Here is a 10,845-nt window from a genome sequence, read left to right as displayed (position 1 = left end):
GGTCCCCAAAGGTGGGACACACCCCTCTCATCACTGCCTCCTTGGGGTCCATCTCCACCATTGATCCTCTTACACACTTAGTGCGCTTTGTTGCGCACTAACGACGAATCGATTCCCTCCAAGTGGCATTCAAAGGCTATGATTGGCCCAACATGGCCCACTGGCTCCGCCGTAGCTCACATGTCTATCCATCCATGTTTACAGGCTCGACCAAACGGCTACGGCGACATCCATTCGAGACATGTCGGTGGCCTAATCCATTGGGTCCCTTACCAGCTCGGCATGGGTCTAAAAATCCCATGATTTATCGACATGGTGCGATCTTAATCGATTATCGGTCTTCCGCTTCTAATCATTTCTTCAATTTTCAAGCTTTTCCTTAGTGCAGGTGTGTCATTAGTGTGGATCCAGGCCGAATTCATTAATCATAATTAAGAAGAACGTAAAATTACTAAAGAAAATATCGTGGGCTGCGTGATCAACGATGTAGAATAATCTTTACTAGTCTAATACTGAAATGAATAATCTATATAAAACCAATAATGAGAAGGAATATGCTAATTTAAAACCAGTATGGAATCATTTCCAAGCACTTAGTTGCATTTGGATTTCTTGCCATCCATATCACCTATCCGGACCGTTCATTAGATCCGATCGACTTGTCTTAGGCTTTCTTGAGCTCATCTAATGATTTTCATCCATAAATAGATGGATAAAAATTGTATGTGGAAGATAGGCCCAGTCACATGCATTTATGAACAGATTGCGGTGATTTTTTCATGATAACGGATTAAGAGTAGACTAAACCTAATGAATGGTCCAGATCGGTGATACGGGTACCAGTGAATCCAAATGCAATTAGCTGCATGGAAATATTTCCATACGCTTAGCCCACAATATCACTTATCAACTATAATTAAGGTAGTGTGCAAGTCAGACCAACCACTTGGGCTTTTAGCCATGGCCGCATACTTAAAAGTGGTCCATATCTTTTGTGGACCACCAAATAAGTGGGCCCAGATAATGTAAATATTAGTAACTTATATCATCGATATGGTTGGACCCATTACGAGCATATAGCTTTAGATGAGATTGGGCTTGACAGAATCGACATGGGTCACCACGAGTCACAGGTTTGGTTAGCCATGGGTGGGCCCATGGAGTCATGTGGTCGGCCCATTGGTAGCCTTAATCATAACCATCCATGAATCAAGTCAACCTAATTTTCTACATAATCTTACTTATGCAAATGAAAGTTATTTTGCTCTAAGAATAACCAACCAAATTAGAAAGGATCATAACTACAAAGAGACAAAGGAGTATGATTGTAATTTTTCCTTTTTCCAAGTCTTATAAATGAGATTAGCTAAGTCTACACGCGTGCACACACACGCCAATCGCACATGCCAGCATGGCACACGGGTGAAATATCCAAGCCGTCCATCATGTGTGTCTTATTGTGTAGATACTACTGCAGAAAGATAAATATAATCCATTCAGTAAGTGAGCAATGATATTAGAAAAAAATTGAATGGGTTTGAAAAATTCTGCCTATTTTTCACAACCGTACATTTTTTTAGTTATTTGTGGTCCATTTCACTAATGGACGGATCTGATTCTAGGGATATGGAGTTTATATAACGGTATCCTTATGATGGATGTCTTGGATATTGCACCTGTATGACACGTTGGCATATGTGCTGGCGTGTGCATTAGCTAACTTGTACAGGCGTGTAGGAGTACCAAATCTCCTTATTGGTTGAAAAACAGTAGATTAGTGCGTGAGGTTTGTTAATTCCACACGCGTGTGGAGCCCTGCCCCTACACATACAGAGGGGGCAAATGTGCAGTGTGCTGACGTGGAACATGTGTGTGAGATCCGAGCCTTCCACCATGTAGAAATTAATGTTTAGATCTTTCACCCAAAAATTCAGGCAGTTTCATCGTCAAATGGGACATAAATATATAAAATAAACTGACGGTTAAAACATTTTTATTCCTGTCCATTTTATTTTCTAAAATGTGGCCCACCATTGGTGATAAATGGCTTATTTCTTTAGATTACATGTTCTAAATGGTGTGGCAAACCTGATGAAAAGCTCAGATCTTGCACACATGTTTCATATTGGCACTTCTACCAGCAAGCTCTCACACGCGTGTGGAATTAGCAAACCTGATTAGTGCATCTGAGGTAAGGATTGTGTAAGGCTACTAAGCACTAAAAAGTGAATAGGTAGCCATCTTTCCTGTTATAATATGTTTTCAGCCCCTCCTTTTATTTTATTATTTTTGAGAAATGATCACAGCCGGCCACGTACCTGAACTTTCACATACAGCCCCACGTTTCCCACCAACATGCTATGTGTGGGAACATCCGAACCGTCCAGAAGATGGGACACGCCGTAAATATCACCTTCTATGAAGATTAATCTGATCCATCCATTAGATGGGCCATAACAAATCAGATGTTCATTGATTCTGATTAGTGAACTGGCCTGATTTTCTACACTTGTAATATTCATGGTGTGGCCCACCTTCTGAATGGCTCAGAAGTTCTACACAACCGACAGATCTGCTTGAAAGATGGGGTTGTATTGGAAAATTATTATGCAGTGCATGAAAGTGATCATGTCCCTTTGTTTTCTGTCCCTCTTCAGTTCAAGGGCTGCAAAGGCACTAAAAGGTGCATGTGAAGCTCTCAAGCTCTCTCACCGGCAAAAGGCCTGAAAAAGTATGGGAAAAATCATCATAAGCAGATTTTATAGCTCTGCTTTTTTACTACATGTAATCTAAGTGGGTGCCCTTTCAGTCTCCTCAGTAATGAGTGAGAGATTGATATCATGCACCTCACTCCAAAAGTCAAAATAGATGGCTATGAAGGAGGGATGGCCCATTTGAAATTTTTGTTGCAAAAGGGATGTGGTATCTTTGATAGATTTGATGGGAATTAGTGCCCCATTAAATGAATGGATAATCTACTAGGAAGATGGGCCAATGAGATGGACGGTGGAGCACAGCTTGCATTGAAATCCTAGTTTGACTAGGGAAATAACTCATTAGAGAAATGTTTTGGTGCTTCTAGAGCACTATGGGCTATAGTGCTCGTAGTCGTGGTAAGACACGTGGACGGTCTGATCTATTCATCTGGACTGTCCATTTTGTCCAATTCATGATTTTTTGGCGGTTTAGTGGAAATCAAAGAGGTTGGACTGTTCTAACCATCATATTAATAGACTATGAAATGAAGGTTGATAATTCTTATGTTGAAGTAGGTTAACTAACAATTTCAACCATCCATTAGGTGGGTCCATCTATTTCAACCATCCATTACGTGGGTCCATCAAGAGCTACTGTGATCAGATGATACCAAGCATCATATCCTTGGCATGGAAAGCCGATGGCTATATGATAAAAGCCACCTTTCGGATGGATAGGATAATCAGTTCAGAAAAAATTTCTCATAGTAGCTGATGAAGAGTGGATTGCAACTAATGGACGGTTCGGATCAATTGAATGGATTTTCCATATGTCCCTATGAAACCAGGAGTACCGTAACATACACTCTCCTGAAAAGCATTGGATCATTTATCAACAAACCTGGGTGGGTGGATTAGGATAAGGAAGGGGTTATTATTGAAATGACTAAATGATAAGGGGTAAATGTCAAAAACCCTGGAAGTCTTTTGTCGTATTCTCGTTTGGAGTGGGACCCACTAGAGTATACGGTCACCGAATCATGGACCCCACTTGCACGGAATTGTCAAATTGGGATTCCATTCACATCCTCATACACGTGTATAGCTATGAAATGCATGCATCATACATGCAGGGACGTCCATCCATACATGCATGCATGGCGTACAAAACACCTAGCACCAAACAGTGCTTGAATGGATGCATGCATGAGCATGACCACGCATATATATTTTATACATGCATGTGAGCATGTGGAAATGATTCCGTGATAATATTACCACCCTTGTTTAGGTGATAAAATCTCTTGTGGGCCCCACCGTGATGTTTTGAATAGATCCAGCCCGCTCATCAGATGTCGTTTGGGTATGTTTTTTGAAATCAGTTCGATCAAAAACTAAGGTGGCCACGCGACAGGAAACAGTTGAGGGCAGAAAAAGAACCATTGATTTAAAATGGGACCAACTGGACGGTCAAAACTACCTAACAGCAGCAAGATCCATTTATCTGGGGCAGATGTTCCACGTGTACGGATTGGATGGTATATCCATAAAACGATGGGCCCTCTACGAAATCAAGGGTGAGTATTCCACCTCTACTTTCCCTTTTCGTATGGCCCACGTGAGCCAAGGACGGGCTTAATTTTTGGGGCCATGGCCAAACGAGTCATGGTGCATCTGATGGTTGGAGTGGATTTCACACACAAATTCGGGTGGGGCCCGTAGAAAACGTTACCACCCAAGTTACCATGTGATCGTTACCATGGAATAATTTGCAATACATGCTCACACGCGACATTACCGTCACACGTATGTACAGTCGTCCAAACCTGCATAATACATATATTTACACACCTACATCCGTACATGTATCAAGCAAATATTGCTTGATTACATATGATTTTTATTATTATTATTTTTTTTGAAAAAAGCTAAATACCAGCTGAGGAGGGGATGAGTCGACTTGGCAAACCCGACTCATTTTGATCCGATTCTCTCTGAATTGAGTGGGTGAATCGAGCGGAATTAAGTTAACCTTGTCAAATCCGAATTCAAATTAGTTGAGTTTGAGTCACCTAGTAACTTAACTTGACTCGACCCAAATTGAAATCTTAGCATTGGCTCGGCTCGTTCTGAAACTCAACTTGCACATATATATTAAAAGAAAACTTAAATATGACATTTTAATATAAGATGTGGTATAGCTGATGGAGAGGCTGTAATTATGGTAAGTGAATCTAAGCTTTGAGTGGTGATTTTAGCCCGTAAATACCCGCTGCACTCAACTAGACGCAATGCTTACTCACCCTAACTCGGTACTTGTGACCATGTTAGACTCAGACCAGGTCAGGCATACTGGACTTGGTATTGGATTAGTTCAAGTTCAGATCCGGCTTATTTCAAAACTGAATTGAGTTGAGTCAGCTCTAATTGGTCCAACTCAACTGGATGCCCAGCTCTACTGATCGAATAATTATTTATTTATTTCATAGTCAATGTTAAAAACCAAAGCCAACTGTACGGTCAGGAGCGTATTATACCAGATCCAGACAGAAAACGATCCGGTTTGCAAGACACCCATGACTGCACTGCAGGCAACACCACCACAGGTTTGTGGTGGTGTACCATTTTTCCCTCTAGTACGCCACTTATCCAGGACATCCGTGCCATGGAAATGGTAGATCCTAACTAAAATATCACACTTCTTGAAGATCATAATGATCCACTCACAAGGTGGGCCACATCTGTGTCTAGTTAGAACGTCAGTCGTCCACTGATTCCAACTGTGTGGCCCAGCTGATGAGCGGATTTAAGTTATTTTGTGCGAAATGATTTTCATAGAAGGGGAATCGAAGTGCCTGCTAGTTTGGACTTTGATGCATGGTGACTACAATATTTAAGTTTGTTGGTGCTGGAACACGGTGGGATTTGATTGTTTTGTCGAAGATGGACCTCTGCATTTGAAGGTAGGCCCTTTCCATGGGGCTTACTTTCTATATTCATGCCGTCTACTTTGGTAGAAGAAGACTTTTATCTAACTCAAGCATATAAAAAACATGGAAAGAGAATCACAAGGAAGTGAGATTATTATGTTTCTTGAATATGAAAAGTTTCACCATTAGCAAGGACAATTGAAACATTACTGTATCATTTAAAAGATAAGAGAAGGTGCCGGCTGATCCCGCCACGTGGATTTCAATCCCTAATGGGAGGTTCCATTAGTGAAAGTCCCTGTCATAGTAAATCCCAGAATGCATGAGCAGATAAAGAATTCATGTTTGCATTGAGCTAATAAGGAAGAAGCACCCCTGCAGATACTTGAGCAACTCTTAATTGAAAAAAAATTCAAAGAAAGATTAATCGAGAGGGACTACGCCAAATTGCTCTCCCATTCTTCAAATATCTCAGGGGGTCGTTTCAAATTCCCTAGTTGTTTGGCAGCATAAGGTAACTAAGTGTTTCAAATCTTCTCAAAGAGGGGGTTTCAAATCCACAGTAAGAGCTTAGATTACACTTAAAATTATTTCAATAGTTGCAGGTGTAACATGTGTATCACTATACTATCATTCTATTGGGTACATGGTTCACTAATGATGGTCAAGACCATCCAAACACTATCCATGTAAATCAGCACTGCCCGAACATTGTCAATGTAAATTAACGATTAAAAATATTTGAGTAGTCACTCAGACAAGATCTTGTGCTTGTGGCCCATCTGAAACTTGGAATTTCATTGTGTTCGGGCAAAGCATATATTTCATCGTGCTTATTATAACCGTTGTGTTAAAAATCATATATCTCACTAATTAGAGATATTAAAGTTAATTTAGTAATTAAATTCAAACCCTTATAAATACACCATACATAGCTACTTTTGGATTAAAGTTGATTCACAATTCAAGGTGCCAAACACTAGAAGAATTTCAAATCCAGGGGTACGAAATCCAAGGGGTTCCAAATCCACGCTCCCAAACAGGCCCTAATGTTTATTTGTCATGAAACTTGATGAAAAGTTACACAAACTTGGATGAAGGTAAAAACAAATGCGTGCTTGATCTAAAACTTTTGTGGCCATAAGAAGTTTTCTAGGGTCAATCACTATTGTTTCCCTCGGCATGGTCCACTTGAGATTCAGATCCATTTCATTTTTAATATCATGTCCTAAAATGATATGGAAAAACAAATGGACTAAATAAATATAGAGTACATAGATTAACTTGGGCCCTATTGTACCATTAATCCTCTTAGACAACAACACATGGCCCAATCAAATCCCGCCACTTCTAAACACTATTAAGCTGTGTTGTTCAAGTCACCATTCAATCAATATCCTACAAATCCAACTCTCAAAACATTGGTTTTGATACATAGATAGGGACATGTTTGGTTGCACTCTCAAAAAAAGCATTTCATGCCCAAACACCATTTAAGGCCCGACTCCACTAATGTTGAGCATTCAAGTACACTTTGGCAGACTCCCATGGAATCCACCACTCAGATGAAATTAACAATAGAAAGTTTCTTACCTCTTTTGTGAAAATCCCTGTTGCAACGGTTGCGTCCGAATAACTCGTACTATTTTACAACCGGAGCTGACAGGGACCAATGGACTTATCAAGCCACGTCGTTATAGGACCTACCTTTTGGATTTGTACCAACGGGTTTTCCGAACCAATCAACATCCATTGTCGGAACTTGGACTGTCCTCTGTTTTTTCCCCTTATTTCTAGTATTTAATTTATTAAAATCTGTTTGGGAACAGGATCTTACTATACTGAAAGTAAGCCCAATTTTGATTTTGGTAGGCCCCACGCCCTCTACATTTCTAAAGTGGTAGGGACCAAAAGTTAGGTAGATGGAAGGCTCACACTGGAAGTAGCAGTAATAATGATACTCATGGTTGAAACTTTCTAGGGCCCACCATGATTTTTATTAGACATCCAACCGTTGAAAACACAAATATCAGCTTGATCCAAAAGTTTTGTGACCTAAAAATGTATGCAGCTGTATCAGTTTTGATGTAGGGAATGACGTGTTGAGGTTGAGCACCCTTTTCATTAGAAGGATAACCATTCCAAAATCACAGAGTTTCTCTGGACTCCTCATGGAGATATCTCAAATTCACGAGGCAAATAATAAAATAAAAATAATTTCTAAAAATTCCAAAATAATTGATTGATACTAAAAATGAGTTTACAACCCTTTAAATAAACATTATGAAACCTAAGAATAAGTTCTAGAATCAAACTGCAACTAAAACTCAGGGAATCGTGACTTACTGTAAGTAGTAAACTTACTAGTGATTGATGGTCATGATTTCCACTAGACCCTACGACTTTTGGCCAAAAATAGTAAGTGTCATATTTAGCTCCACCATGCTATTTTCCTAATTATTCTAAGCACTTTTCATGTTGTACGTGATTCATAAAGCTCAAAGGATAAATAGTTATAATCAAACTTAAACTTACTATAGATAGTAAAAATAAAAATAAACTAAAAATTCAACTATTGATATGAATGAATCTTGCAAATTCGACATGTGTAACCCGGTATAGTGGGCTTGGGTGGCTAAAGTAGCTCATCGTACCTCAAAATCATATATGGCACGATGGAAAACTCATTTCGATTTGCAAGATACACCCGTTTGAAGGGTTTGACAGTCCAAATCACTTCTGCCTCTGATCAAGCCTTTTCTGATCCATCTTAGCCATGAAATTGTACGACCTGCTTTACATCAAGTTTAATCTCCATTGTGTGGTTCCCCCCATTTCTTAGATCTACCTCAGTTTTAAGCATATATCCTAAAACAAAAAGGAAGAATAGATGAACAATGCTGATAAAACCCATACATCGCGGTGTCCACTCTTTTCCAAGCCAGAGATGGGTGTGGAGGGCATGGGGCCCACCAAAATCATGATTAGATTTAATCGTGTACCCAAATGGGCCTGTTGAAATATGGGGATTAAAATGGTTAGACAGGCGGTTGACGGACTGGAAGTATAGGTTTGAAAAACATTGCTTGGAATAGAAATGAATGAATTGAGCATGTGCTAATAATAAGATGCTCTATAAATTATAGTGGACCGTCTTAAAATAAACATATCCAATGGACCCAAAATAAAAAATGAAAAGAAAGAAAGAGTAGTGGGAAAGTGTCCCCACAGCCGAAATCCTCAGGCCTGGTCACACTCCATGAGAGATGTTTAGTCGTATTTGGAAATAGACAAGACCTTGTTGGTGGTGCACCCCCATTTTTAAGCCACTTATGTCCCATCCACCGTACACGTGTAACACATGGGTGTTGATTTAGACCGTCTACTGTCGGGTGATGAAGCATAACACAATATATGGTTACGATTACCTGATCAGTGCAGAATCTACATCAATAATGGGGCCCACAATTTGAATGGTCCGGATTTGCGTAAATGGAACAACCTAGTCCACTCCATTTAGAATTGGAGAAAAAACTTTGATACTCTGGTAGAGTGTGATGCATGATATTCAGGTACTTAAAAATTACTTAGAAATTGCAAAGGTGGAATAAAAGTAATTCAAGCTAAACTGTCCAAATTATTAGTCCAATTTTAGATATATCATGAACCAAAAATTATAATTATTTCATCATTTGATGGACTATCACATTGGTGGACATTTATTGGACGGTTAAAAATGAAAAGCATCCAGCCTTCCTCTTCCAACAAAGAGGAGGCCACAAATCGATGGTTAGGATCGTTGAACCGATCTAATTTTGTGACTGTGGCCTAGAGACTGTGGCTTCCACAATTTTCAATGTTTATTTTGAATTAAACAATGGCTTCTTTATAAGTTCTGAATGCCTGCGTATCAAGCATCATCCACAGCCGGAGTATTTAATGACTGGCCTATAGATTATGAGGTTGCTTGCAGAGACTGTGCACATTCGATGGACTGTTGAAAATTGGGGCCTATTTCCATTCAGTGAGTTATCCGATACAGTGATACTCCGGTAGATTGTGATGCTACATACTCGATCACTTTAGATGGATCGTAATCTCACGATCAGATTGGATGGACAATCCTAACCATTAATTCATGCATACGTGTTTTCTGGACCGACATTCAGCTTATATATATATATATATATATATATATATTTTTCACCGTCCAATAAATGTCCAGCAATCGCCTAGTTAGGTTGTTAAGTGAGTGCCAGTTTTGGTTCATAATCCATCTAAATTGGGCCCCACAAGTTGGTCCATTTTTATAATGCAAGTTACTTGTATTCATGCGTAGGATTCTTTACAGCCCGTGTATCAACCATCACACTATGCTACAGTGTCAAAGTTCTACTCTTTGCATTTCTTGAAAAAAAAATTCTTTTTCCACGAATAGCTTAGAAGATTAGCCATCAGTAGAGTAGGAATGATCTCCGTCCTACTTAAAAAACACTGCTTTGTTTAGGGAGTACAATTTTTTGTTAGTTTCACACCATTTAAAAATGGTGGCGATTCATCATCCTCACATCTGGCAGTGATGTACAGCTATCTGAACCATCCAAATTGTGGTCCATTATGGATGGTGCATGTATATATATATAAAAAACCCTGATCAATCAATCCAGCCATCCAATTAATGTCGGTCAAATAGATGGTCAAAAGCTAAAGGGCGAGTTACCCAAATTTGAAGGGAAAATTGATGGTCCGTCCACAGTTGGGTCAGCAATTTGGACGGTCTGGATTGATGTACACTATGCCATGAGTGCATTTGAATATTCTCCATCCTATTGGGCCTTCAGGTATGGCCCATATCACATGATGAGCTCAGGCCGAGACTACATGGGTAGGCTACACTCCTACGCTAGTCCATTACCATTTTGAAATGATGGTGACTCATCGTTCTCACATGTGGTATTCATGTAAAGCTATCGGGACCATCCAGAACGTGGGATACATCGTGGTTGGTGCATATCTCTATAATTACACCGATCAAGTAAAGATAGCCATCCAATTGATGGCTATCAAATGGGCGGTTAAAAGAAAAAAAAGGTGAGTGGTCCACATTTTAACGGTAAAATCAGATAGCTTATCAGCGCAAGTTTTGGATTATGATCCATCCATAGTTGGGCCAGCAATTTGGAGAGCCAGGACTGCCGCAGAACTTACCATGTGTACGG

Source organism: Magnolia sinica, chromosome 17 (genome assembly GCF_029962835.1).
Source record: "Magnolia sinica isolate HGM2019 chromosome 17, MsV1, whole genome shotgun sequence".
Taxonomy (NCBI): Eukaryota; Viridiplantae; Streptophyta; class Magnoliopsida; order Magnoliales; family Magnoliaceae; genus Magnolia; species Magnolia sinica.
Note: the sequence above shows the minus strand (reverse complement) of the source record.